Source organism: Ovis canadensis, chromosome 4 (assembly GCF_042477335.2).
Source record: "Ovis canadensis isolate MfBH-ARS-UI-01 breed Bighorn chromosome 4, ARS-UI_OviCan_v2, whole genome shotgun sequence".
Taxonomy (NCBI): domain Eukaryota; kingdom Metazoa; phylum Chordata; class Mammalia; order Artiodactyla; family Bovidae; genus Ovis; species Ovis canadensis.
This window is the reverse complement of record NC_091248.1, coordinates 27,475,501-27,499,716: the sequence shown is the minus strand read 5'-3', so window position 1 is coordinate 27,499,716 and position 24,216 is coordinate 27,475,501. Positions and strand designations below refer to the sequence as shown.

The 24,216-nt window shown below is 42.8% G+C and overlaps 1 protein-coding gene across 11 annotated transcripts in view; it reads right to left on the bottom strand.

Moving 5' to 3' along the window:
- The window catches only part of DYNC1I1 (dynein cytoplasmic 1 intermediate chain 1), a 581,233-nt gene that overhangs the window by 366,091 nt on the left and 190,926 nt on the right, over window positions 1–24,216 (bottom strand). Inside the window, exon 1 of one of the 11 annotated variants that reach the window (XM_069587456.1) lies at window positions 5,626–5,965. The exons of 9 other annotated variants lie outside the window; for them this stretch is intronic. The gene's annotated coding sequence lies outside the window, so the exon portion shown is untranslated. Of the gene's footprint in view, window positions 1–5,625; window positions 5,966–24,216 lie in introns of those variants that run through there. One more of the 11 variants, XM_069587455.1, reaches the window with a different exon arrangement.

Here is a 24,216-nt window from a genome sequence, read left to right as displayed (position 1 = left end):
GGGTACGTTTTAAAAGAGGTTGGACTAGCATTTGGATTGTACTTGGGATTCAAAGAATGATGTCATCGTTTTATTTGTAAAGGTCAAGGTTTACAATATTCTGGAAATGACATTCACAGTGATTCTTTACATAATAAAAATGTTAGATGTCAACCTAAAGTGTGTGGAGGTGGGGGAGCAGTAGAATTTTTAAAAACCTTTATAGACGTTATAGGAGAGAAAAAAGGCTGAAGCATAATGAGGCACACTGGTGGTGTCTGTTCCCCAGACAACCTGTTGATCAAAGGCAGTCATCCTCTACAGTGTCTGCGGCTCATTTTTATCATAAAGAATGCCACTTGGGGACCTCCCTGGTGGTCCAGGGGCTACAGTTCAACTCTCTCAATGTTGAACTCTCTCGTGCCACAACCGAGACTTGGTGGAGCCAGATAAGGTAAAAATAAACAAATAAATAAAAAGAATGCCCTCGACCCTAACATAGATTTCTGCTTTCACATGTTTGCCACACTAACAGCATTAGCTGATCTGTACCCCAAAATGAAACGATGGGGAAGGACTGCAGGGTTGATAGGAACTGAAAATTAAAGGGCATATAGGTCATCTGGTGAGCAGAGGTCTTCCCAGGATTAAGTACCCAGTTAGGGTTCCAGATCACAACGGTGCAGCTAGATCATGCAAGCCCCAGAACACTGCGCTGCTTCAAACTCAACTTTGAAGTAAGTTCATTTTTGCAATAAATAAAGTCTTCAGCTGGGCTTCCCAGGTGGCTCAGCCGGAACAAATCCACCTGCCAATGCAGGAGACACTCAGGAGACACGGGTTCCATCTGTGGGTTCTGAAAGAGTCCCCGGAGTAGAAACAGGCCACCCAGTCCAGTATTCTTGCCTGGAGAACCCTATGGATAGAGGAGCCTGGTGGGCCATAGTCCACAGCGTTGCAAAGAGTCAGACAGACCTTGAGTGATGAAGCACAGATGCAAAGTCTTGCGGCTACCTGGGAAAAATCAACTAATCCAATCTCTGAGCTGTCTTTGCCAGGGACTGCTATTCATTTGGTGCTCAGCAAGACACCATATTGAGAATCAAACGTGCGGCGTATGAGCACACCTCAAGGAAATGCGCTTATCCTCTGCCGTGCCAAGAAATGTCCAATTCTCTTGTTCCCCTCTAAAAACACATTCAGGCTTTTCCTATCAGCATATGAGAGTGTTCTTGAGGAACTCTGTCCTGCCACAGTAAAAAGCTACACTAAACAGTACTTTCTTAGCATCCCACATAGAGAAACAATGAACTATGTTGGGAAGAGGATGAACTGGCTTTGGAATCTAACCTACATTTGAAATCCAGTCTTTCTACTAACTGGCCTGCTGTGGCCTTGATCGAGTGGCTTAATGTTTCTAGTCACCCAATTCCTTGTTTGCCAAGTGAAGATAGAAATGCCAGCCTTACAGGAATGTTGGGAAGAGTCTATGAACTGTGAGCGTGCAGGGTAAGTGCTGAGTGAATGGCAAGCAGTGCAAGGGCTGCGAGAAACCCTGGAGACCTCTCGTGGTTGCAGCGTGCATCAGTGGGTGTCGCCCTGCACCAGGCACTCTAGTATGCCTCTGTAGTGAAATGCCAACAATGTCCTGAGGGCCAAGAACATTCCCTCTTGGCTGGCTCCAACAGGATAGCTTTGCCTTGTTTGCAACACACTTCAGCAGAATGGCCTCCACTCCTCCCCCTTCCTAAACAGCGCACCAGAACCAGCGATTCTTAATCTCTTGTTAGTCACAAATACCCGCTTTTCCCTGGAACACTGCCTTTAGCACAAATGCATAAAATTTTGCATCAATTATATTGGGTTCAATGACCACCTGGAAACTCTCATACGCCTGCCCTCCATGGTGACTGCCTCAGAAGCCTCCTCTAAACAAAGACTCGGAGATGCTTTATAAACACGTGGCACCCGGGCAGCGATGTCTGTGTTACAATGCAAACTTCACACTGACAGTCTGGTGCCAGCGTTCCTGCAGAGAAAAAGCCAAGGAAATAAGTCTGGGGTACCAATGAAGAGTTCCCAGGCAAGAGAACGCCTCCTTTTTTTAACGTGGACCCAGGCAATGGTTTATGAATTTCAAAGAAATGACAGTAGGGCTTACTTTGGTTAATTCTCAAAAGAAGTGAGCTCCAGAAGTTCTCTGTCCCAACAAAGTTCCCGAAAGAACTATTTTCTCACATTTTATAGGGTATGTAGAAGACGCAAACATTGCTAGGAAAAGGGGTCTCTGACCAAGGAAACAACTATTTATATGGTATTTGAGACCCATAAAGTATTACGGGGAATTAGCTGGTTTCATTAAGGAGACAGAACAAAGGCGATATCTGATGTGAAAAGAGCTATGGTCCCACGTTGGTTTTGCCGTATCATCTGCCTGGCAAAAAAGCATACCAATCGCTTGGCAAAGAAACACGGCTACCCTTCAGGCGTAAAAGAAATAGCAATGGCTCACAGGGAAAATGGGCAACAAACCCAAAAGAACAGACAAGCTCAACTTTTTTATTTCTCAGAGAGAATGCTAGCTAAAATGGATAAGTCCTGGTTTTAGAGTCAAACAGAAGTGATTTGAATCCTACCTCTGCTGTGTATCAACCTACTTAACTCAGTTTTATTATTTGTAAAACACAGATAATGTCTACTTCATAAGATTAATATAGGGATTAAAATGAGATAACAGAAGAGCTGGATTTCAATAATAAAAATTAACCAGTATAAACTGTCCTCTGTAAGACTAGAGTCAGACTGCCTAGGTTCAAATCCTGGCTCTATAACTTCTCAGCTGAGCAATTTTCAGTAAGTTACTTGACATCCTTGTGTCTTAGTTTCCTTGTTTGTCAAACAGAATTACAAATAATATCTACTTTAGCAGATTTTTGTGAGGATTAAATATGTTAATACATGAGTAGTTTAAAATGCAATACCTGGTCAAGTACTCAATACAATTTCATAAATATATTGGGAGTGAAATGCATTTAACTCAATACATTTACTAAATACACTAAATATATTTAGTGATATACATTTAGTGCAACACATTTAGGAAATGTACTAAGCACTGCTAAAATGCTCAGTATTATTTTATTTTATTATAAATAAAAGTATTATCAACAACTTTTGTTTTCTTTGATGGGGCAAAGCACAAGAAAGAATGAATAAAAACATGCTTATGATGATGAAAGAATATATTTAAGTTTGCAAAGGATGCGTGTGACCTTTACATTTGATGCTATTAAGTAACAGAAAGAAACAAAGTGATACACTCAACCTGGGAGAGTGAATGGCCCTTTGAGGTAACTGGGTTTGTTGTTTTGTTGTTGTTTTTGCTGTGCCCCATGGCATGTGGGATCCTTGTTCCCCAACCAGTGATCCAACCAAGGCCCCCTGCATTGGAAGCACGGAGTCTTAACCACTGGACTGCCAGTAAAGTCTTTTTTTGTTTGTTTTTGTTTTTTTTGAGGTAACTGTTGATGAAGCCTGTGCATACTTGTCTTTGCTAAGAGATATGGCTGGGTTTAAAAACTTGGCATGGATTTTACCAGAGTGTTCTACGTGGTTTTTCTGAATGTGAACAGAGCAGTACCCAGGCTTTATCTCCAAGAACTGCTTGACTCAGCACAAGGGAAAGGCTCATTTATTAAATGCAGACTCTGGAAGGAGTGTTTGAAGTAGGAGGGGTGGGGAAAAAAGTTCATAAAGCCAACTCTTAGACATAAAACGTGATGATAGAAACACCTGGTGACTTCCTCTTACCATCTCAGTTCATTACAAACAAGGGGCCAAGGACCACTACCGTAAGAACTCTGCTCCATTTTCCTGTGGGTTACATTATCTTCTCTGCCCATATCCCAAGTGGAGACTATTCTTAATAACACAGACCTGTAACACCACAAAAGCCTCAGGACAAATTTCCAGCAGGAGAGGAGGAAAGGCTGGGTGTAGGGAGAGGCTGAGGGGTGTAGGGAGAGGCTGAGCCATCCCTCTGCCTCCAGGGAACTGAGGAGCAGAAGCTCAGCAACCTTGAGGTCCAAGGAGAGCAAGCAGGTGCATCAGTGCCTGATACCCCAGACAAGGAAGAGATAGAGATGTCCTGAGCCAAGAAGCTGCTCCACAGCTGATCCGGCTGAAGAAAGCCTGGACGTTATTTAAAAATACCAATGATGGTGCTGGAAGATTTTTAAAAGAAATGGCTTTGGAGCACTGGATCCTCAAACCTCAAGAAACATTGGGAAGTTGGTCCCTATGAAGAGAACTAATGCCCACTCGGTGACAGGAGTGTATGATTTTATTTTACTAAGAAGCAGAGTCAGAAGAGCAGAGTTTGGGTCCATTTTCTTCCATGAGAAAACTTCTGGTGAAAATTTGGCATTCTAAATAATCAGAGAAATTATGAGTCACATTCCCACTGGTACCCTCAGGTTGCAACTTGCACTGAACGCTCAAATTTACTAAATACTGTCAACGTATTTCTCTATAATTTCCATGATGATAATGTGTACATAAGTAATCACCCTTATCTGTGTTAATATTAACCATATGCTGTCTTCTGCAGCTACCACGCCTTTGTGTTAGTAATATTTTCTGCTCATCTGGAATATTTGGAAGCAATTTTACACAACGCTTAACTACAGCAAGTCTACAGCCCACTTGAAAGGCATTCCAGGCAAGAAAATGGCTGGCTACTTCTTCTGCCCCTTACCTAGATGTGGGAGAGTCCAGGATAACGAATATATTCCATCTCCTGTATTCGGTTGAGTTCTTTAATTTCCTAAGTAATTTCCTGTCCTGATCCCGGGTTTGTGTTCACCCTTGTTATAAGTCATGAGACTCCCGCACTCTCAGTTCCCATCAGTGCCGCCAGGATCACTGCCCTTGCGATGACGACGCACGGATTTTTAAGGCCAGAGCGCTGCGGGAGCGGGAGAAGGGGAAGGAGAGCCACGCGGCCGCAAAGGTGTTTACGAAAACATATCCCCCAGCCACACTTTTTTGTGTGTGCGCAGCCGTGAGAGAAACGGGCCCCTTCTTGCGCGAGTGTTTCATTAATGCCTTGCTGGAAGTGCGTTCGCTTCCTTCCACTTGGCGGGTAGCAACAGCATCTAAGAGCTTTGCAGACAGCTGAAAATGTACTCAAAACAGCATCCCGCCCGCCCGCCCGCCTTCTGCGGCCTCCTCCTCCCCGTCAGCTGGTGCGTCAGCTTATGCCCGGGGGGGTGCAGGCTTCACTGCTGCTAGCCATCAGCTCCCCGGGAGAAAAACCGAGGCGGGGCGCCCCGGGACGCCCCTCCCAGGGCATAAGGTGGGCGACAAGGTGATGGCACCACGACTCACTCTTTCTGCTCCGCGCTCGCCTCCTGGCTCGGCCGGGAGAGCGGCAGCAGGGGCTGCCGCGGGGGCTGGGGAGGGGTGGGGGTAGGCTCTGGCCGCTCTCGGGCGCCGCGGGGCACGCAGGAGCCCGGGGAGGGGGCCGAGGCCAAGGTCCGGCTGCGGCTGCAGCGCCGCACTGCTGCCGGGCGGCTGCGAAAGCCGAGGCCCCCCGGGGGCGGCGGTCCGGGCAGCGCGACCACCCCCCGCCCCGCTCCCGTTTACCTGCACGCGGGCGGCGGCGGCGCTGGGCTCGCGAGCGCGGCGGCGGCGGCGCCAGAGCGCTTCCCGAGGGCGGCGGGCGGGCGCGCGCAGGATGTGCTGTCTCACGCTGCGCCGGCTCTCGGCTCGCGCTCCTCGGGGACCCGGCACTTCCTCCCGCTCCCGAGCGTGACACTGACAGCTCCCCGCGCGCACCCAGGCGGGGGCTCGCCCCGCCCCGGCCCACGCCCTCCGCGCTCCTCCCTCCGGACGGCCCTCGCACCCGGGCCCGCGGGGGCTGCCGGCGCCGGCCGGAGGGAGGAGCGGCCAAGGACCTGGGACACCGCTAGGACTCACCTAGGAGGCTGCAAACGAAGAGCGTCGGTGTTTTGGCAGCTCCTGTCCGCCAGCCAACATGGAACAACTTTCACTCCCTGAGAACTACTTTAGGTTATTTAAATAGGAATAGAGAAAGCTCAGATCCATCTGCTACACCCTAAGACTTACAGATTTAGTCTTAGTTTTGCCCAGAAGAGGAAACACATATTCAGCTTGGCTTGGCAACATTGTTTCATAAAGTCCTAGCTTTTAAAACTCTGGGTAACAAAATACCCTGCATATGCTAAGTGAAATAAGTCAGATAAAGACAAATCACTTGTATCTGGAATCTTAAAAAATACAAGGAACTATTGAATATAACAAAAAAGAAGCAGAATCACAGATGCAGAGAATAAGTTAGTGGTTACCAGTGGGAGGGGTAGGAGGTTAAGAGGTGAAGGTGAGGTGAAGTCGCTCAGCCGTGTCCGACTCTTTGCGACCCCGTGGACTGTAACCTACTAGGCTTCTCCGTCCGTGGGATTCTCCAGGCAAGAATACTGGAGTGGGTTGCCATTTCCTTCTCCAGGGGAATCTTCCCGACCCAGGGATCGAACCCATTATGTATAAAATAAGCTAAACAACACGGAGAATATAGCAAATACCTTTAAACATTGTGAAATCACTGTATAGTACACCTGTAACATGTAATGTGTAAACAAGCAGAACCAAATGGGGCCTTAACAGGGACAGACCCTTCACTCATATTCTCTGCTTTAGCTCCTCTGAGATGCACATTTCCTGAGTTGTTTTTACCGCGGCTAAAGACCCCCAGGTGGAAGATGTTAACTAGTTAACTATTCAAAAAATGGAGAGCATGAAGCTCCCCAAACCTACTGAAGCCTAAGGACAACCCCTAAACCCAAGGATAACCCCTGACACGCCCTGTTACCTCGCCATTAGCCAATCAGAGAATTGTGCACAACCCTGGGGCTTGCCTCCCTCACCTTGCCTTTAAAAATACTCTGCTGGACCCCATTGTGGATTTCAGGCTTTTTGAGCACTGGCTGTCCCGACTCCTTGTATGGAGCCTTGGAATAAATGCTGCACTTTCCCCATCATAGCCAGGTGTCAACCGGTTGGCTCTATTGTGAGCAGGCAAGCAAACCCAAATTTGGTTCAGTAACAAATATATATCAACTATACTTCATTAAAAAAAAAAAAAAGAACACATGAAAAAGGAAAAAAAATGAATAAGTATCTGAGTAACCATTCTTCAGTTCAGTTCAGTCGCTCAGTCGTGTCCGACTCTGTGACCCCATGAATCGCAGCCTGCCAGGCCTCCATCTGCCGGACTCCCCCAAAGCTGCCATAACAGATGAGTTTTAAGACTCAGAAATGGAGTTTGGGATTCTAATCAATGCAGGTTTGGCCCCATTTTTACGTAAGCTTTTCATCATGTTTCTTAGATATCTGTGGGGTCTTTGTACACATTAGAATGAGAGTGGAGAGCTAGGACTGTATCTTACTCACAGCAGTATCCCCAAACACTACAATAGTGTTTGATGAATAACAGATGCTCAATAAATATTCATGACTTTACTTAATTGACAAGTACTACAGTATTTGCAAAATAAATATAGATCTTATTGTAAATACAATATCAGACCTATATATAAAACAGCTTTCCTTAATCCAATTTTTGCCTTCTTTGAAAATTATTGCAAGCACAAATATGTCTAAATTAAGAGAGAGTTAGAATATCTTTAGTAAGAAAAAATTGAAGGTATTCCAGGAGAAAAATTCTATGAAACAAATACTTGCTACTGCCATGTAATAGATATTGAATGAATGTCAAACTCAACATATATTTTCCTTTAAAATTTTTCGATAACACTATGTACCAGATACAATGCCATGCCTGTTGAAAACAAATTTGAGTCTCAGAAGTTAACTACCTTGCCCAAATTCCACAGCTACTGAGTGATTGACCTGACATTGGAATCCTTGTTCACCTGACATCACAGCTTATACATTCCCACTTGGGGTTATCAGTATGAGGATTGTTGAGCTGTCCACAAAGCATTGTGTTAGAAGTTTCAGATGGTCCAAAATTGAGGACAATGGAATCCCTTTTCACAAGTAGGGTTAAAATCCAGTTGAAAGTGGAAAAAAACAGTCAAGTGTTAGGTGCTCAGTCATGTCTGACTCCTTGCGACCCCATGGACTGTAGCTTGCCAGGCTCTTCTGTTCATGGGATTTTCCAGGCAAGAATACTGGAGTGGGTTGCCATTTCCTCCTCCAGGGGATCTTCCCAACCCAGGGATCAAACCCAGCATCCCTTGGGTCTCCTGCATCGGCAGGCAGATTCTTTACCATTATGCCACCTGGGAAGCCCAATTGATAATTAAAGTCAAATAATAAGGAAATGGCCAAAGTAGTACAATGTGTTAGAACTCAAATAAGAGCCCAACTGGTATGAGTGAGGGAGATGGTAGGAGGAAATTAGGATTATGAATATGGATAATGTTTGAAATGATAGGTAAAGTGTTTCACAGTATAAATGAAGAACAGAGAACATTTTCAGGCATAAACAAAGCTCCAAAGAAGAGGAAGCACTATGTGTACTTAACAAATGTTCAGTGAGCCAGCTTTTTGGAGCATAAGAGATTCTTAGGGGAGCAGCTTTGGGCCTTAACGGATGCTGAAGGGCAGACAATGGAGTACCACCGTTCCAGATATTTGAGCAGGAAATCACACTTGGGAAGAATCATCTGAGGGCATCTAAGTGTAGGGCACTGGAACATACAAAGGCTAAAGAAGCCAGTCCGCAGTTCATTGTAAGAATCCAGGCCAGGATTGTTGTTTAGTCACCAAGTCGTGTTTAACTTTTTTTGCAACCCCGTGGAGTGTAGCCCGCCAGCCTCCTCTGTCCATGAGATTTCCCAGTTAAGAATACTGGATCGGGTTGCCATCTCCTTCTCCAGGAGATCTTCCTGACTCAGGGATCAAACCCACGTTTCCTGCATTGGCAGGCAGGTTCTTTACCGTTCAGCCACCAAGGAAGCCCAGGCCAGCATTAAGAAGGCCTAAATTTGACGATGGTATTCATCATGAATAACTTGAAATACATTCTTGGCACAAATTAAACCCTCAATAAAGAGCAGTTGTAATTATTGTTATTATCATGTATTCAGGCATAATACAGATATTTGGTGTGGTACCGGAAATGAATAAGAAATAAATGGTCTCTATATTCCAGAGACTCAAAATCTAAAGAAAAGACACTATTGGTTGTAATACCAGGCACACTAAGAAAAGCAGGACGTTTAAAGACATTTGTCATGAGAGATTGAGAAGGAGAAAATGCATTCCAGTTGAGAATTCTTGCGAAGTAGAAGGTCTTGTCAAAGAGGTTCTGGGTGTCTTTGTTTAGTTAGATGCACATTTTCACATATGATGATATGCGCTTGAGAATGCGGTTAGGAAACCAGCAGAGAAAGAGGCAGAAACCTTAAGTATATTACTAGATCTTACATTTTTAGAGCACTCTAGGTTTACCAAAAAATGTGCTGAAAGTACAGCTTGTTTCCTACATACTCCCTGCAAATTATAAACTAACCCGTTTCACTTCTTAATCTAGCTATTGCTTCAAAATTTGAAAGAAGGTCCTTAAGAACAGATTAAATGACCATCAGAATGGTAAAGAATCTGCCTGCAATGCAGGAGACCTGGGTTTGATACCTGGGTTGGGAAGATTTCCTGGAGAGGTGAATGGCAACCCACTCTACTATTCTTCCCTAGAGAATTCCATTGACAGAGGGGGATGGTGGGCTCCATGGGCTTGCAAAGAGTCAGACACGACTGAGTGACTAACACACACACACACTCACATGCACACACACACACCATACTGGGCAAATGGCTAACTTGCTATAGCCACTCGGAGGTGCCTCCAGAGAGATAGGAGTGTGGCTAAGCTCCCCTGTTCTGGAATTAGACTGGGTGTGGAACGTAAGTCTACCATTTACTGTTTTTGTCTATTTGCACATGTTATTAACACTAGACTTCTCTAAGACCCACGTTTCCTAGAAGCCTAAAAGGGGCAATAATATTACTTGTCTTTCTATGATATTTCAATGAGTTAATCCATGTGAAGCAATTGATACAGTCCCTAAACATGTGATTTTTGTTGTTTAGCTGCTGAGTCATGTCCAGCTCTTGTAACCCATGGACTATAGCCTGCCAGGCTTCTCTGTTCATGGGATTTTCCATGCAAGAATACTGGAGTGGGTTGCCATTTCCTTCCCCAGGAAAAACGTTCAATAAATCTTAGCTATAGTTTGCTATAATTAATCCAGCCTTCATGAAAAATACCAAAGGTAGAGCTTTGTGCTCTCTAACTTCAATATTCAGTCTTGACATTACCAGACTCGAGGGACCCCTGGGACTCTGGGGTCATGACTAGCCTTCAAGACTTGCGTTTGTGCACCTGTCACCCATTAGCGCTGAATGCAGGCAGGGCCCCATTTGACACAGGTTCCAGCACAACTTTCGTACTCCAAATGCCCTCTTGTCTGCCAGAAAATCTCCTCTGGAAATTATTCCTCAGTTAATTACATTTTCATTGCAAGAAATAAACTGAATATTCACCTCAGTGGTCCAAAGGCTCTAAAAGCACAGAAAAGAAAGGTGAGCCACCAGAATCAGCTATTAAAAATGAAAAGTGCCCCCCTCTAAAAACATGCTTGAAAATGTTTTGGACGACGTGGGCTCTACATCATGCTCAGAATAAAAATCTGTGAGGAGACTAATTTAAAGCTCTGCCCAGTGTTATACACAGTTTTGTATGGGATACATAGCAGGTAGGAAATGTGTTAGGTATTTTTAGGTAGGCTATGTTTTAAGTATTTTCTATAGAAAATCGTATTTTTCTACGATTGATGTTGGTCTGTTTGTGCCAAATGAAAATAACAATAGATGTCCCCAAACAGGGGCATTATTAGTGTTTAAAGGCTTATTAGAAATTAAAGAGTGACTTCTGGGGAAGTCAAGGATTCCAACGTCTACTTTTTTTTCTTCTGGATACTTTTCATTAAGGGACATCGCCTATGTTTTTATATAGTAAGTGCAAAGACTGCAATAAATAAATACAAACATAAATTTGCCTTCAATTTTGGACAAATGAATTCAAAGATGTCTGCTGTATAGCTTCAGATTTCTCTAAATGCTTTGTGAATAACTTCCAAGTTCAGCACCAGTTATACTCTATACTATATGATTGCCTATATTTGTGATATAATTGTGTTATAATCACCCATATTTCCTGCCTTCACCTTTGCCATCACGTGTCTTTGCCCCTCCACCACTCCCCACCCTTTCTCCTTTCATTTCCTTCCATCAGCTTTTCTTTTGAGGATGATGCTAAGCCAAAATGCGTACAATGTTTTTCATGATCAATAATAAAATGCAAACATGAAACTATCTATACAGCAAAAATAGAAGTCTTTGGATCTCAAAAGGATCATTTTAAGTATTTAAATGTATAGGGGAAAATACAGTGATTATAAAACATAAATTATTTCTTTCACTTTAAAGTCACATTCCATCAGTGTCCAAATATAAATCTTCATTTTTTCCAGCTGTGAAATCAGTATCTATATCCTTGTGTTCTGCCTCGTTACATGTTATTTCAAATTTTTATTTCTAGGAATCAAATAAACCTACCTCACCAAAAGAAATTAAACCACTTTTTTTTGTAAGTTACTTCTCTAGATTATTTCCTAGAAACATGTCTTCATAATTCTTGTAATTGCTTCTTGCAAAGATTGATCCTAATAGATCTCCCAACACTCTAAAAGAGTCATCTGTATTTTAAAAAAATAAATAATTACACACGCATAATAATTACAATGTATCAATACACATCGATACTCTATATGTGCCTTTAACCAGCAAATCTGAGCACTTTTTATGTTTCATTATTTGTTATCTCTCATGTGCCAACTCCAAATGTCATTTGACTATTTGAGAAGTGCAATCTGAATATTTTATGTATTTCAGAATATAAATTTTGTATATTACATTTCTCACTCTTCCTTTATATGCTTACTTCATTACAGCATTGTATTTTAAGAAGAATTATAAAGCACAACTTATAAAGTGAAATTTTATAGTATCAAAGGCATGTATAACTCAGAAATAGTATATTGAAGTCGAGAACACAGGCTCTGGAGTTAGGCATACCTGGGTTAAAACTAGTGCAAATGATTCACTCACTACCTGTGTGATTCTGTGCAAATGGCTTAAACTCTTTAAGCCTCAACATCTTCACCTGTAAAATGGGCATAACAGTGCCCATCTCTTAAAATTTTAATAAGAATTGAATGAGATAATGATTATAAAGAATTTAGTAATCACCACAAAGTAAACACTAAATTAATATTAGCATTGTTATTATTATGTGGGTAAGCATAGAAAAAAGATTGAAAGTTTACACAAAAAGGTTAACAATGGCTATTCTGGGTGACAGGATTAAGGATTTTTTTTCCTTGGAGTTGATGCTTACTTTCTAAATGCTCTATGATGAATATGCTTCATGTGTTCCACCAAGCCTGTTAGATATCAAGGATAGGCTAGCAACAGTACTAAGTCATTTAAAAGCAATAAAGGCTTATGTTATAACCTTCTTCCTTTTGAAATTCCCTAAAGATACTCCAAGTCTTATCACTTGGCGGTGTTTGCAAGGTGTGCGTGTGCCCCCAGTCATGTCCAACTCCCTGCAACCCCGTGGACTATAGCCCGCCAGGCTCCTCTATCCATGGGATTTCCCGGGCAAGAGTACTGCAGTGGGTTGCCATTTCCTTCCCCAGGCGATCTTCCCAACCCAGGGATCAAACCCACATCTCCTGCATTGGCAGATGGATTCTTTACCACTTGAGGCAGTGGTTACGATATACAATTTAGTCGTTAGAAACAATAAGCTGTGGATCGGAGAAGGCAATGGCACCCCACTCCAGTACTCTTGCCTGGAAAATCCCATGGACGGAGGAGCCTGGTAGGCTGCAGTCCATGGGTCGCAAAGAGTCAGACACGACTGAGCGACTTCACTTTCACTTTTCACTTTCATGCATTGGAGCAGGAAATGGCAACTCACTCCAGCGATCCTGTCTGGAGAATCCCAGGGTTGGGGGAGCCTGGTGGGCTGCCGTCTGTGGGGTGGCACAGAGTCGGACACGACTGAAGCGACTTAGCAGCAGCAGCAGCAGCAGCACAGAGAAGTGCTACGCCATTTTGCTAGAAATGGAGTCAGGCTAAGGATGGAGCGAGGATGAATGAAAATGACTGAGCCCTCTTACTTCCTGTATAAATACTTACTGTCGTGTGTTGCTCTTCCTGCACACACTTCTAGCACTTGTCACTCAGGTGGTTATTTGTGATGCTCTGCCTCCACTGAGAAGCAATGAGCCATAAAGGAATCCTTCCCAAGGGACTTTATAATGATATGCTACCATCCTCCCTGGAACTAAAAGTACACACTGCCTTTGTCTGTCCTCTGGGGAGATGTCCCATATGGTAGGGATGACAAGACAGAGCCCTGTGACCAGCGGTGCCCTTGTGACCTTCCCGCCCTTACTCTCCTACATTTAAGTATTCAGATTAAATTCTTTGCAGAGGGCGTGTTGGAGGAGGTCATCAAGAGGGCATGACTGCCTGTTGATGCAAGAGCTGGAGCCAGGCAATCTGGCAATGGCAGGTTCCTCCCTCCTCCCTTGTCCTTGGAATGTACCTTCTGTTCAGTGCTCCCACAGCCTTGAGAGAGCAGTGTATTGGTGAGGCCACTGGGACTGAATACGGGACTGAACCCAGTAAAGGGCTCTGTACCGACTTTAAGGATTCTGCCTGATGGATGCAGAGGTCTACTCTGTCTTGCAGTCGCCAAGACAAGCTCCCTATCTAAGTTCCCTTACTTATTAAAACCACCACTGCCAGTCTGGAGGGGCTTATTTCTTTGATCTTTCCTTGCCCTCTGTGTTTTAGAGGATCAGTTTGAAAACAGAGGCTAGTATAATTCACATTATTGGCCAGATGATTTCTAGCCTAACAGAAAAATATAACTTTAATTAGCATATAAGACAGCAAAAGAAAGACATCATCTCCCATTTAATAAGTTTTTAATGTGAAAAACAGTTAACACATTTGAAAACCTTTACGTTCTCCTATAAGAACAAGAGCTTAAGGTTCACTTGAAGCGTTTCTGTTTTGGAAGATTTCCAAACTGATATTTTAAAGTGAACTCTCTATTATTCAAATACACGTGCACGTATGTTCAACTTTTGAAGAGCCTGAAGCTGATACAGGATGATTCATAAATATTTTTAAAAGTTAGCTGTATGTCCATTTGGCATTAGATCTTGGGGTCATTTTTTCGGCTTTACTTTTCTTACTTTGCATGAAGGTATTTAACAACAGCAGTAGTGAGTAAATTTTTTTCAGAATATTATAAAAATTCAACTTCAACTTATAATCTTTTGAAAGTGAAATTATATTTAATAGTCTCTTTTCAAAATATTTTTTCTTATTAAGGTATTCTTACCATATGGACTAAAAATGATAGAAGATAAAATATCATAAGCTGCCTAAAACTATAGTATGTCTTTTGGTACCTTGACTTTCTTAATATTACATCATCATTTTTAAGTCAAACTTTCCGCCTCACTAAAGGCTCAGGTTGATGGAGATAAATTGCTGAGCTGTTCAAATAGTTTCATAACATTCTAACTTGTCAAATAAGAATAATGTCATATAAGAGCATGTTAAGCGGGGTGATTAGCCATTATAAGAGTCTGAAAATCTTTCTGTTTTTCTTTACAGTCAAACAATTGCAATTACAAATAAATATGTGCATTTTAAGAAAAACATTTTGAAACATTTCAGGTCAATAAATTAATAAGCATCCAAATTATGTTCAACAAAGCTAACAAGTAAGAATATATTTCATGTTTCATCTCTATGGTGGAGTGGGAAAAAGAGAGACAGAGAGATTTCCCCAAAAGTTGGAAATTTGGCAGAGGTTTCAAAGAATCATAAGTAAAGAAGACAAAAGAAAAAATAGAGACAGGGAGTCAGTAAACTCTGAGACTAGCCTTTGTGTAAGGTGAAGTACACTATCACTTATTATTTCAAACACTTTTGTATTGGATCAATGCTAATTGGCTTGTTCATTAAAAAATGTTCCCATGTCCTTTGGGCTTCTCTAGTAGTGCAGATGGTAAAGCATCTGCCTGCAGTGCAGGAGACCTGGGTTCAATCCCTGTGTTGGGAAGATCCCCTGGAGAAGGAAATGGCAAGCCACTTCAGTATTTTTGCCTGGAGAAGTCTATGGACAGAGGAGCCTGGTGGGCTACAGTCCATGAGGTTGCCAAGAGTCGAATGTGACTGAGTGACTAACATTTTCACTTTCTATCTTTAGTGGCCCTTTGAATTTCACAGCTCTTCAGGTTTCCTTTTTTTTTTTTTTCCCTATGTGAAATCCACATAAACATCTCATACCACAATGTCTAAGGTCAGAATCTACATTTTGAGCCATTTTCCTCAAATCAGATACAGATATTTGTTCTACAAATATTCTATCAGGCATCATTTATGGGTGAACATTATTTAAGGAGGAAAAAAAAAATTGAAGAAATCAGTACCGTAATCATTATTCATAAGTTGCCAACTATTCTTTAAACATTTGGCTATCCTATAAATGAGCATACCATTTGTGGCAGGAGAAGGAAGCAAGGTAGACCATTTTTATTGGTTGAAACATCATCATCAAAGCAGTATCAGTGGGTTTTCTGCTTTATTGATACGATCCATTCGTATACCTCAAATGTTGGACAAATGAGGCCGTTTTTTAAAGACTAAATAGGCAGTCAGGCTTGGCTTTAATAAATCACAATTTGCTCCTCTTGTCAACAAGCACTATTCTGATAGCTGACATTCAACAAATATTTTCCAAGCACTTACTATGTGCTGGGCACCAGAGATACAGCTTCCTACTGTGTGCTAGGCTCTTCGCCATGTGTTAGATTTCATCATCGTTATCCCCATGGATGACACTTGGGGAAACTGAGACTCAGAGTGGTTAAGTAATTGCTCAAATTCTCACAGCAGGTAAAGAGTAAAACCAGGACCCTAAATCGGGATGTTTGATGTTAGAACCCAAGTGCTTCACTGGCAATGCAGTCTGCATGTATCTTACTTGGGGCTTTAATTAGCACTGCTATGCCTGGATTTTGTACACAGACTCCTTGAAATTAGGATTTGGGCCAGGGTGTCTAATCAGATAAATATTCCCTTGACCTTGGACAAGCTACCAAAGTTCTCTGTGCCTCAGTTTCTTCATCGGTCAAATGAGGATATTAATAGTACCTGTTAGGGGCTGTGGCTAGCTGGGCCTCTGACCTCCCACAACCACATCTAAACACCTTGTGCTGTCACCCTCCCTGCCCCTGACTCCACCCCTTGCTGCACACTGGCTCCCTGAAGGCTTTAATCAGGCACCAATGGTGAAGTTTGTTATTCCTGAATAGTACCTAATCTCAGCCCTGAGAATTAAGTGAGTTAACATGTATGAAGCATTAGGCAAATGTCACACTTATAGTGAGCTCTATTGTTAAATCTTGTGAACTCTTTATTATCTAGAATTGTGTTCTTAGAGATTTTCATTTCTATGTGGATATGTAGTTTTTGTCTTGTTTTTAATTCTCTATTTCTGATGTTGGGGGATGGTAAGACAAAACAGAAGCAGCTGTTCAGCTGTTACTGTTAAAAGAAGAAAGCTACACAAAAAGGCAATTAGAAAACATAATGATATCAAGAGATACCAAAAGAGAGAAAAAAAGAAAAAGAAAAATATTCCATGTCAGAAGGGGAGTTTCTAAGAGCTACCCTAGAATTACACATACACATTCACGTACATCCTTATAATTGTCTCTATAGAAATCAGGACTCAGGGAGCTGGTGGTATAAATTAGCCCGTTAAATCCAAGACAGTAAATATGAGGGGCTGGGTAAAATGAGCAGAGGAGAGTAATACAATCACACCCTCAGAGGCCCTCCCTGCACTGATTCCCAGGCATCTCCTCCCTGCCACCTGCTCCTGTCCCGGAGGCAGCCTGTTAGGGGCTGTGGCTAGCTGGGCCTCTGATCTCCCACAACCACATCTAAACACCTTGTGCAGTCACCCTGCGCGCCCCTGACTCCACCCCTTGCTGCACACTGGCTCCCTGAAGGCTTTAATCAGGCACCAATGGTGAAGTTTGTTATTCCTGCCAATGATGGTGTACAAAATCATGGAACATCCTCTGAATCCTAAACATGGTCAGCCTTGCAGACGATTTTTATGGACTCTTTTGTAGCAGTGAGTGGGAAGGAAGAAAATCATATCGATTTTATATCTGCAGATTGCAAAGTGCTGGTTATGAATGATTAGCCTTTGCAAAGGCAGTGGAGAAGGTGCTCAGAGTCTCTAAAAGCAGTGGAAATTAACCATTAAATATGAACTCTTAGGATAGGGCTACTTTTCACTTCACTCTACACTTATTTTTCTCAGTTTTCATTGTTGTGATAAGCTTTGACTTTGTTTTTATGAAAACTTTTGATCTTTCCCTTTAAGATTCTTAAATATGAGGGCCTTTCCTTTCCAAGTGTGTTTGTGTATCCCCGACACATACATGCCCTGGTAAGGGCAGATAGAAAGATAACGACACTCTAATACACATAGTTGAGCAAATTTTTGAAATCTTGGTCAGGTCGTTTCCTCACTGATGACACTATATTTCTTTTCTCACTTCCAGGGCCAGGCTATATAATCTTTTAGAAAATTTAAGTATAGTTGATATACAATGTTGTGTTAGTTTCTGGTGGATAGCAAAGTGATTCAGTTTTATATATAATTGAATATATATGTAACTATTCGTATATAGAGAGAGAACAGAATGCAATAGGACCTTATTGTTTATCTACTTTAAATATACTAGTGTGTATCTATCAATCCAAGTTTCTAATTTATCCCTCCCCCAAGTTATAAAATTTGATGCTTCTATGATTTGATAAGAACTATTCTCAAGGTTCACAGAGGGGCTAATCACCTCTACTCAGTTTTTTGTTTTAAAAACAAACTGCCATGTCTTTGTTAAATTGAAAAAAACTATATAGTTGATCATTTAGGTTACTAATTTACAAAATACAAAAGCAGAGGAAAGTAAAATTCTCACCTGCCAAGGTACTCTACTTTTTATTAAAATCTGTGTTATAAGCTTGATCACAGGCTGAGGCAGTAAAACCAACCGGTTCCAAAGTACTGTGATTTAAAGACAATGGAGGATGATCTGGAGGGATGATGTGGGGTGGGAGGTGGGAGGGGGTTCATGTTTGGCAGCTCATGTACACCCGTGGCGGATTAATGTCAATGTGTGCCAAAACCAATACAGTATTGTAAAGAAAAATAAAGAAAAACATAAATAAATAAAGACAAGGGAGGTGTATTCATCTCACACTAAATCCAGAGAGCACACTGTATGCGGAGAGGACTCCAGGCTGAGAGCCGTAGGTAGCTCTCAAGGTGCTCACTCAGAGACTCGGGTTCTCTGCTTCCTGTTGCTTTGATCAGAGCAGGTCTTTGTCAGCGAGTGGAAGCTGAGTCATGGGTGAACGGCGTATACCTTGCAGGAAGCGAGAAAGGGGCCTACAAATCCACTGTCCGGTGGCTCAGATGTTGAAACGACACAAGTCACCTCTACACACACTTCACTGGCAAGAATTGAGTCATATGACCTCATTGAGCTAAATGAGCAGCTGGGAAATGTAGTCTCTAAAGTCCCTGGAGCCCAGCCACAAGTCTGTTGTATACAGAAGGAAGACTGGAGTTAGGGGGACAATCAGCTGTCTCTGTCACACCCTCTTAACTTCTAATTCTAGACTTTGGTAAATTTCTACTATGGGATATTTTTAAATATGCAAACATAGAATCAAATAACTATTTTGGAAAAAATAATAATACCCAGGGTAAGATGTAGGCCTACGGGAGGTGTATTGATGTTGTTGTTCAGTCACTAAGTCCTGTCTGACTTTTCATGACCCCACAGACTGCAGCAAACCAGGCTCCTCTGTCCTCCACTCTCTCCCGGAATTGGCTTAAACTCATGTCCATGGCAGCCCACTCCAGCACTTTTGCCTGGAAAATCCCATGGACGGAGGAGCCTGGTGGGCTGCAGTCCATGGGGTCGCTGAGGGTCGGACATGACTGAGCAACTTCCCTTTCACTTTTTACTTTCATGCACTGGAGAAGGAAATGGCAACCCGCTCCAGTATTCTTGCCTGGAGAGTCCCAGGGATGGGGGAGCCTGGTGGGCTGCCGTCTATGGGGTCGCACAGAGTCGGACACGACTGAAGCAACTTAGCAGCAGCAGCAGTAGCAGCATGTCCACTGAGTCAGAGATGCCATCCAACCATCTCATCCTCCACCGCCCCCTTCTCCTTTTGCCTTTGATCTTTCCCAGGGTTGTATATCATATACAGGAGGTATATAAACAGACAATCTTGTATACTCTCAAGGGTATGTGTATTTTGTATCTGCTGTCAGATATCTGGCAATTACTCCAATACAGTTTCCTTAATAGTGGAAGTAGAAGTCAGTTATTAAACAGCTTTGCTGTTTGGTTGTCAAACACGTACATAGTTTGTAAAGAAATACTCTATATTTCAGATTAGGGCTGTATCTTTCAACACCACATGAATCCAGATGAGTACGGGGATTTGGAAGTGGCTCCTTGGCTCTCCTCTACTTGTCTTCACAGTCACTTTGTGTATTTGTGACCTCTTATCTAGGCAGACAGGAAATTTCCTCATGGCTCAGCAGTAAAGAATCCACTTGACAGTGCTGGAGATGTGGGTTCAATCCCTGGGTCGGAAAGATCCTCTGGAGAAGGAAACAGCAGCCCACTCTAGGACTTGCCTGGAGAGTCTCATGAACGGAGAGGAGCCTGGCAGGCTACTGTCCACGGGGTTGCAAAGAATCAGACACGACCGAGCAACTGAGCACCAACAACAATCTAGGGTGACAGGGCGACCCATATCCCCAAGCCCAAGTGATCCTTAGAGAAAATATGACTCCTTCTGTACTCTCCTAATCAATAAGTAGTCATTTGTACCCTTTTGACACCCTTCCCAGAGTCTGGTTCCTTTAGCAAAGCAGAATGCCCATCATCTGGGCTCCTTTCAGATCCACTGTGGATGAGGTGAGGCTGCGTGAAGAACTGCTGATGGAGTGCATGTCAAAACTCAGTCCACTCATTCTGCCACGCTGACCTCTTCTTAGCATAACTCTTGTTCATGATTTTGCTTTTAAAAAAATTTCCCTCTGTTTCTCTGGGTTAGGCCTTATTCAAGATTTAGAGGCTTCCCAGGTGGCTCAGTGGTAAAGAATCCAGCAGGAGATGAGTGTTTGATCCCTGGTCTGGGATGATCCCCTGGAGAAGGAAATGGCAACCCACTCCAGTATTTTTGCCCAGGAAATGCCATGGAGAGCAGAGCCTGATGGGCTACAGTCCATGGGGTCGCAAAAGAGTCAGACTTGACTTAGCGACTAAACAACAACAAGGTCTAGAAACAGGTGAGGGAGGGGTTGCATACCCAGCTTATCCCAGGTCAGATAAGGTCTGGACTAGCTTTCTTTCTGGAGAAGGCAATGGCAATCCACTCCAGTACTCTTGCCTGGAAAATCTCATGGGCGGAGGAGCCTGGTAGGTGGCAGTCCATGGGGTCCCGAAGAGTCGGACACGACTGAGTAACTTCACTTTCCCTTCTCACTTTCATGCATTGGAGAAGGAAATGGCAACCCACTCCAGTGTTCTTGCCTGGAGCATCCCAGGGACGGGGGAGCCTGGTGGGCTGCTGTCTATGGGGTCCAACAGAGTCGGACATGACTGAAGTGACTTAGCAGCAGCAGCCGCAGCTTTCTTTTTACTTCCTATGGGGAGTTGTCCTTTATCCTCGGTTTCAGAATCTGAACTTCCCATCCATCTCCAGCAGGCACCACCTGTTTCTTTGTGCTTTTCTGTATCACGCTGATGAGGCCCAACAAGTTTAAATTTTACCAGTCCCAAATGCAGATCTGTGGAAGAGGCGGGGCCTCCTCATCTTGTTGGGGGATAGTTCTACTCTCCTTAGCCAAGGTTGATGGTTCACAGCCCCCACTTCACTTTCATCTTGCTCCTCCTGACCATTCCTCTTCTAACGTCTCATAGAGGTGAAGGGCTCCTCTGTGGCCTCACTGAGAGTTTACTAACTCAGTCCTGGATGTTGGTGTCAGAGTCCTGAGGCAGGTATCTTCCCTATCAGCTCCCTCAGGGGTAAGAAGCTTCTAAGTAACAGACTGCACTTTAGCCTTTACCTAATATTAATAACACGGATTCTGATTAGTTTACTATCATACCAGGGCTCTCTGCTAGCAGTCAGGTTTGCCTACTCGAGGTCTTGGCACTTTTCCTAGGTGACCAACTATTTGTTATACAGTCCTATAGCAACAGGCATCCTCTAAGCCTCCTGGAATTTCCTTTTAATTTATTATAGTTATGGACAGAAGTGAAATTATTTATTTTGTTCTCTTGCATTAACAGAGTTTAAAGGAAAGTTGATGCAACTTTAAAAATATTTAAAGGAAGCTAGCTTCTTAATAGCATTGCTTTTATGAACAAAGAAATATACTTATGAGTTTGTCTCTTTCTGGGTGAAGAGTTACTATGGATTTTTGGACTTTGAGACTATTTTTGGATGATGAAGGCATAATCCATACATTGGAAGGTGGTCTAAAATATTTCAGTCCTTTAAAAATGTATTGAGATTTGTTTTGTGACCCAGTATATTGTCTGCTTTTTAAAAAATGTTTATTTATTTGGCACTGGGTCTTAGTTATCATGAAATTAAAAGATGCTTGCTCCTTGGAAGAAAAATTATGACCAACCTACACAGCATATTAACAAGCAGAGATATTACTTTGCCAATAAAGATCCATCTAGTCAAAGCTATGGTTTTTCCAGTAGTCATGTGTGGATGTGAGAGTTGGACTATAAAGAAAGCTGAGCACCAAAGAATTGATGCTTTTGAACTGTGGTGTTGGAGGAGACTCTTGAGAGTCCCTTGGACTGAAAAGAGACCCAACCAGTCCATCCTAAAGGAAATCAGTCCTGAATATTCACTGGAAGGATGGATGCTAAAGCTGAAACTCCAATACTTTGGCCACCTGATGCGAAGAACTGACTCAAAAGACCCCAGTGCGGGGAAAGATTGAAGGTGGGAGGAGAAGGGGACAACAGAGGATGAGATGGCTGGATGGCATCACCGACTCAATGGACGTGAGTCTGAGTGAACTCTGGGAGTTGGTGATGGACAGGGAGGCCTGGCGTGCTGCAGTCCATGGGGTAGCAAAGAGTCGGACACGACTGAGTGACTGAACTGAGCTGGGTCTTAGTTGTAGCATACGGGATCTGGTTCCCTGACCAGGGATTGAACCAGGGCCCCCTGCACTGAGAGTATGGAGTCTCAGCCACTGCACCACCAAGCAAGTCCCGCACATGGTCCACCTTTGTAAATTCCACCTGCGCTTGAAAATATTGCATCTTTTGCTACTGTTGGTTGGTGGGTAGTATAATTGCCCATTAGGATAAGTTGGGTGTTAGTATGGTCCATGCCTTCTACATCTTGTTTCTTGATTAAGGGTAAGAGTAATGCCTTCCAGGCTCTTGACGTGTCATAGCTAACACCAGAAGTCTCAAGAAATTAAGACAAAAACTTGTAAAATAAACCCAAGGAAGCACGAGGAAATAATAGTAAAATAAGGTAGAAAATAATGAAGTAAACAACAAACCTCTGATACTGAAAAATCACCAAAAGAAAAAGTTTGTCGAATATTGATAAATACCTAACAATACTAATCAAGAAGACAGAATGTATAAATAAAAGAATATCAGTACTGAAAAAGGTGAATCTCATGAAGATACTAAGATATTAGCAACAATTTTATGCACATAAATATGGGAATGTAGATGCTATGGATAAATTTCTAGAAAATATCACTTAAAATCTACACTAGAAATAGATACCTAGATAGTCCCATAATAGTCAAATATTCACAATTTCTATAATGTAGACTGATGATAAAGAAACTAAATCATTAATAAAAATCTTTCCCTCCAAAAAAGTTCCAGGCTCTGATAGATGTGCAAACATGTTATATTTTTTTTGAACAGTAAGTGAGAAATAGCACCAGTCTTTCACTAACTTTTCCAGTGAAGTGCAATTACAAGAGGAAGAATGCATGTGAGATATTGGGCAGTCACCGGGGTGGTGGGAATAGGTATTTGCCAGTGATCTTTGCCCAGCACTTAAACCCCATTCATATTGTTAAAACAAAAAGAACTCACCACACATGAGTATTTTAAGAGCTAGAGACTTCACCCCATTATGAAACTTACAGAATATCAGAGGTTTCCTTCCTTACCCAGGATTTTGAACGCAGAGGAAGACATAGAACATTGGAGGTGATGCATGGGAGTGGAGTCAGCGAGGGCTCGGGTGCTGCACGGGACCCTGGGGCCCAACCTTGGATGCGCTGTCTGCTTTCCAGTCTGGCTTGAATCCTGCTTGTCATCTGAGCCAAAGTTCCTAACTTTCTGTCAAATCTGTGAGCTACGTAACAGTGTTGTATTCCTTTTCTCTGCGGTTTATCCACAGTCCAGAGGTATAATCACCAGGCATCTCCTAAGCACCCTGAGGGGATACTGCTGAGAAAGCATCAGGGCTACCCACAGTCCACTCATGAAGCACTCCAGCACCTTCTGAAAACCCTCATTAGTGTTCATTTCTGCCATTCCCAGAGTTGGGTTCTGGCCTTTAGAGATTTATTCTTTTCCCATGTAAAGACTCCACTACTTTCTGTCACCTTGAATTTTTTTGCTGGCCTCTTGATCAGACCTCCACTGCCATGTGGGATGACTGCCAAAGTCTTAGGTTACTTAATTTGTGGCTGATGACAGACAGCACAGTCTTCAGGACACAAGGTTTTAGCATCCCAAATGGCAATAGAGAGGGAATCAGAGATTTGAGCCTCACGGTGGCATGCATGCCAAGTCAATTCAGTTGTGTCTGACTCCCTGTGACCCCATGGACTGCAGCCCACAAGGCTCCTCTGTCCATGGGATTCTCCAGGCGAGAATATTGGAGTAGGGTGCCACTTCCTTCTCCAGGGGAGCT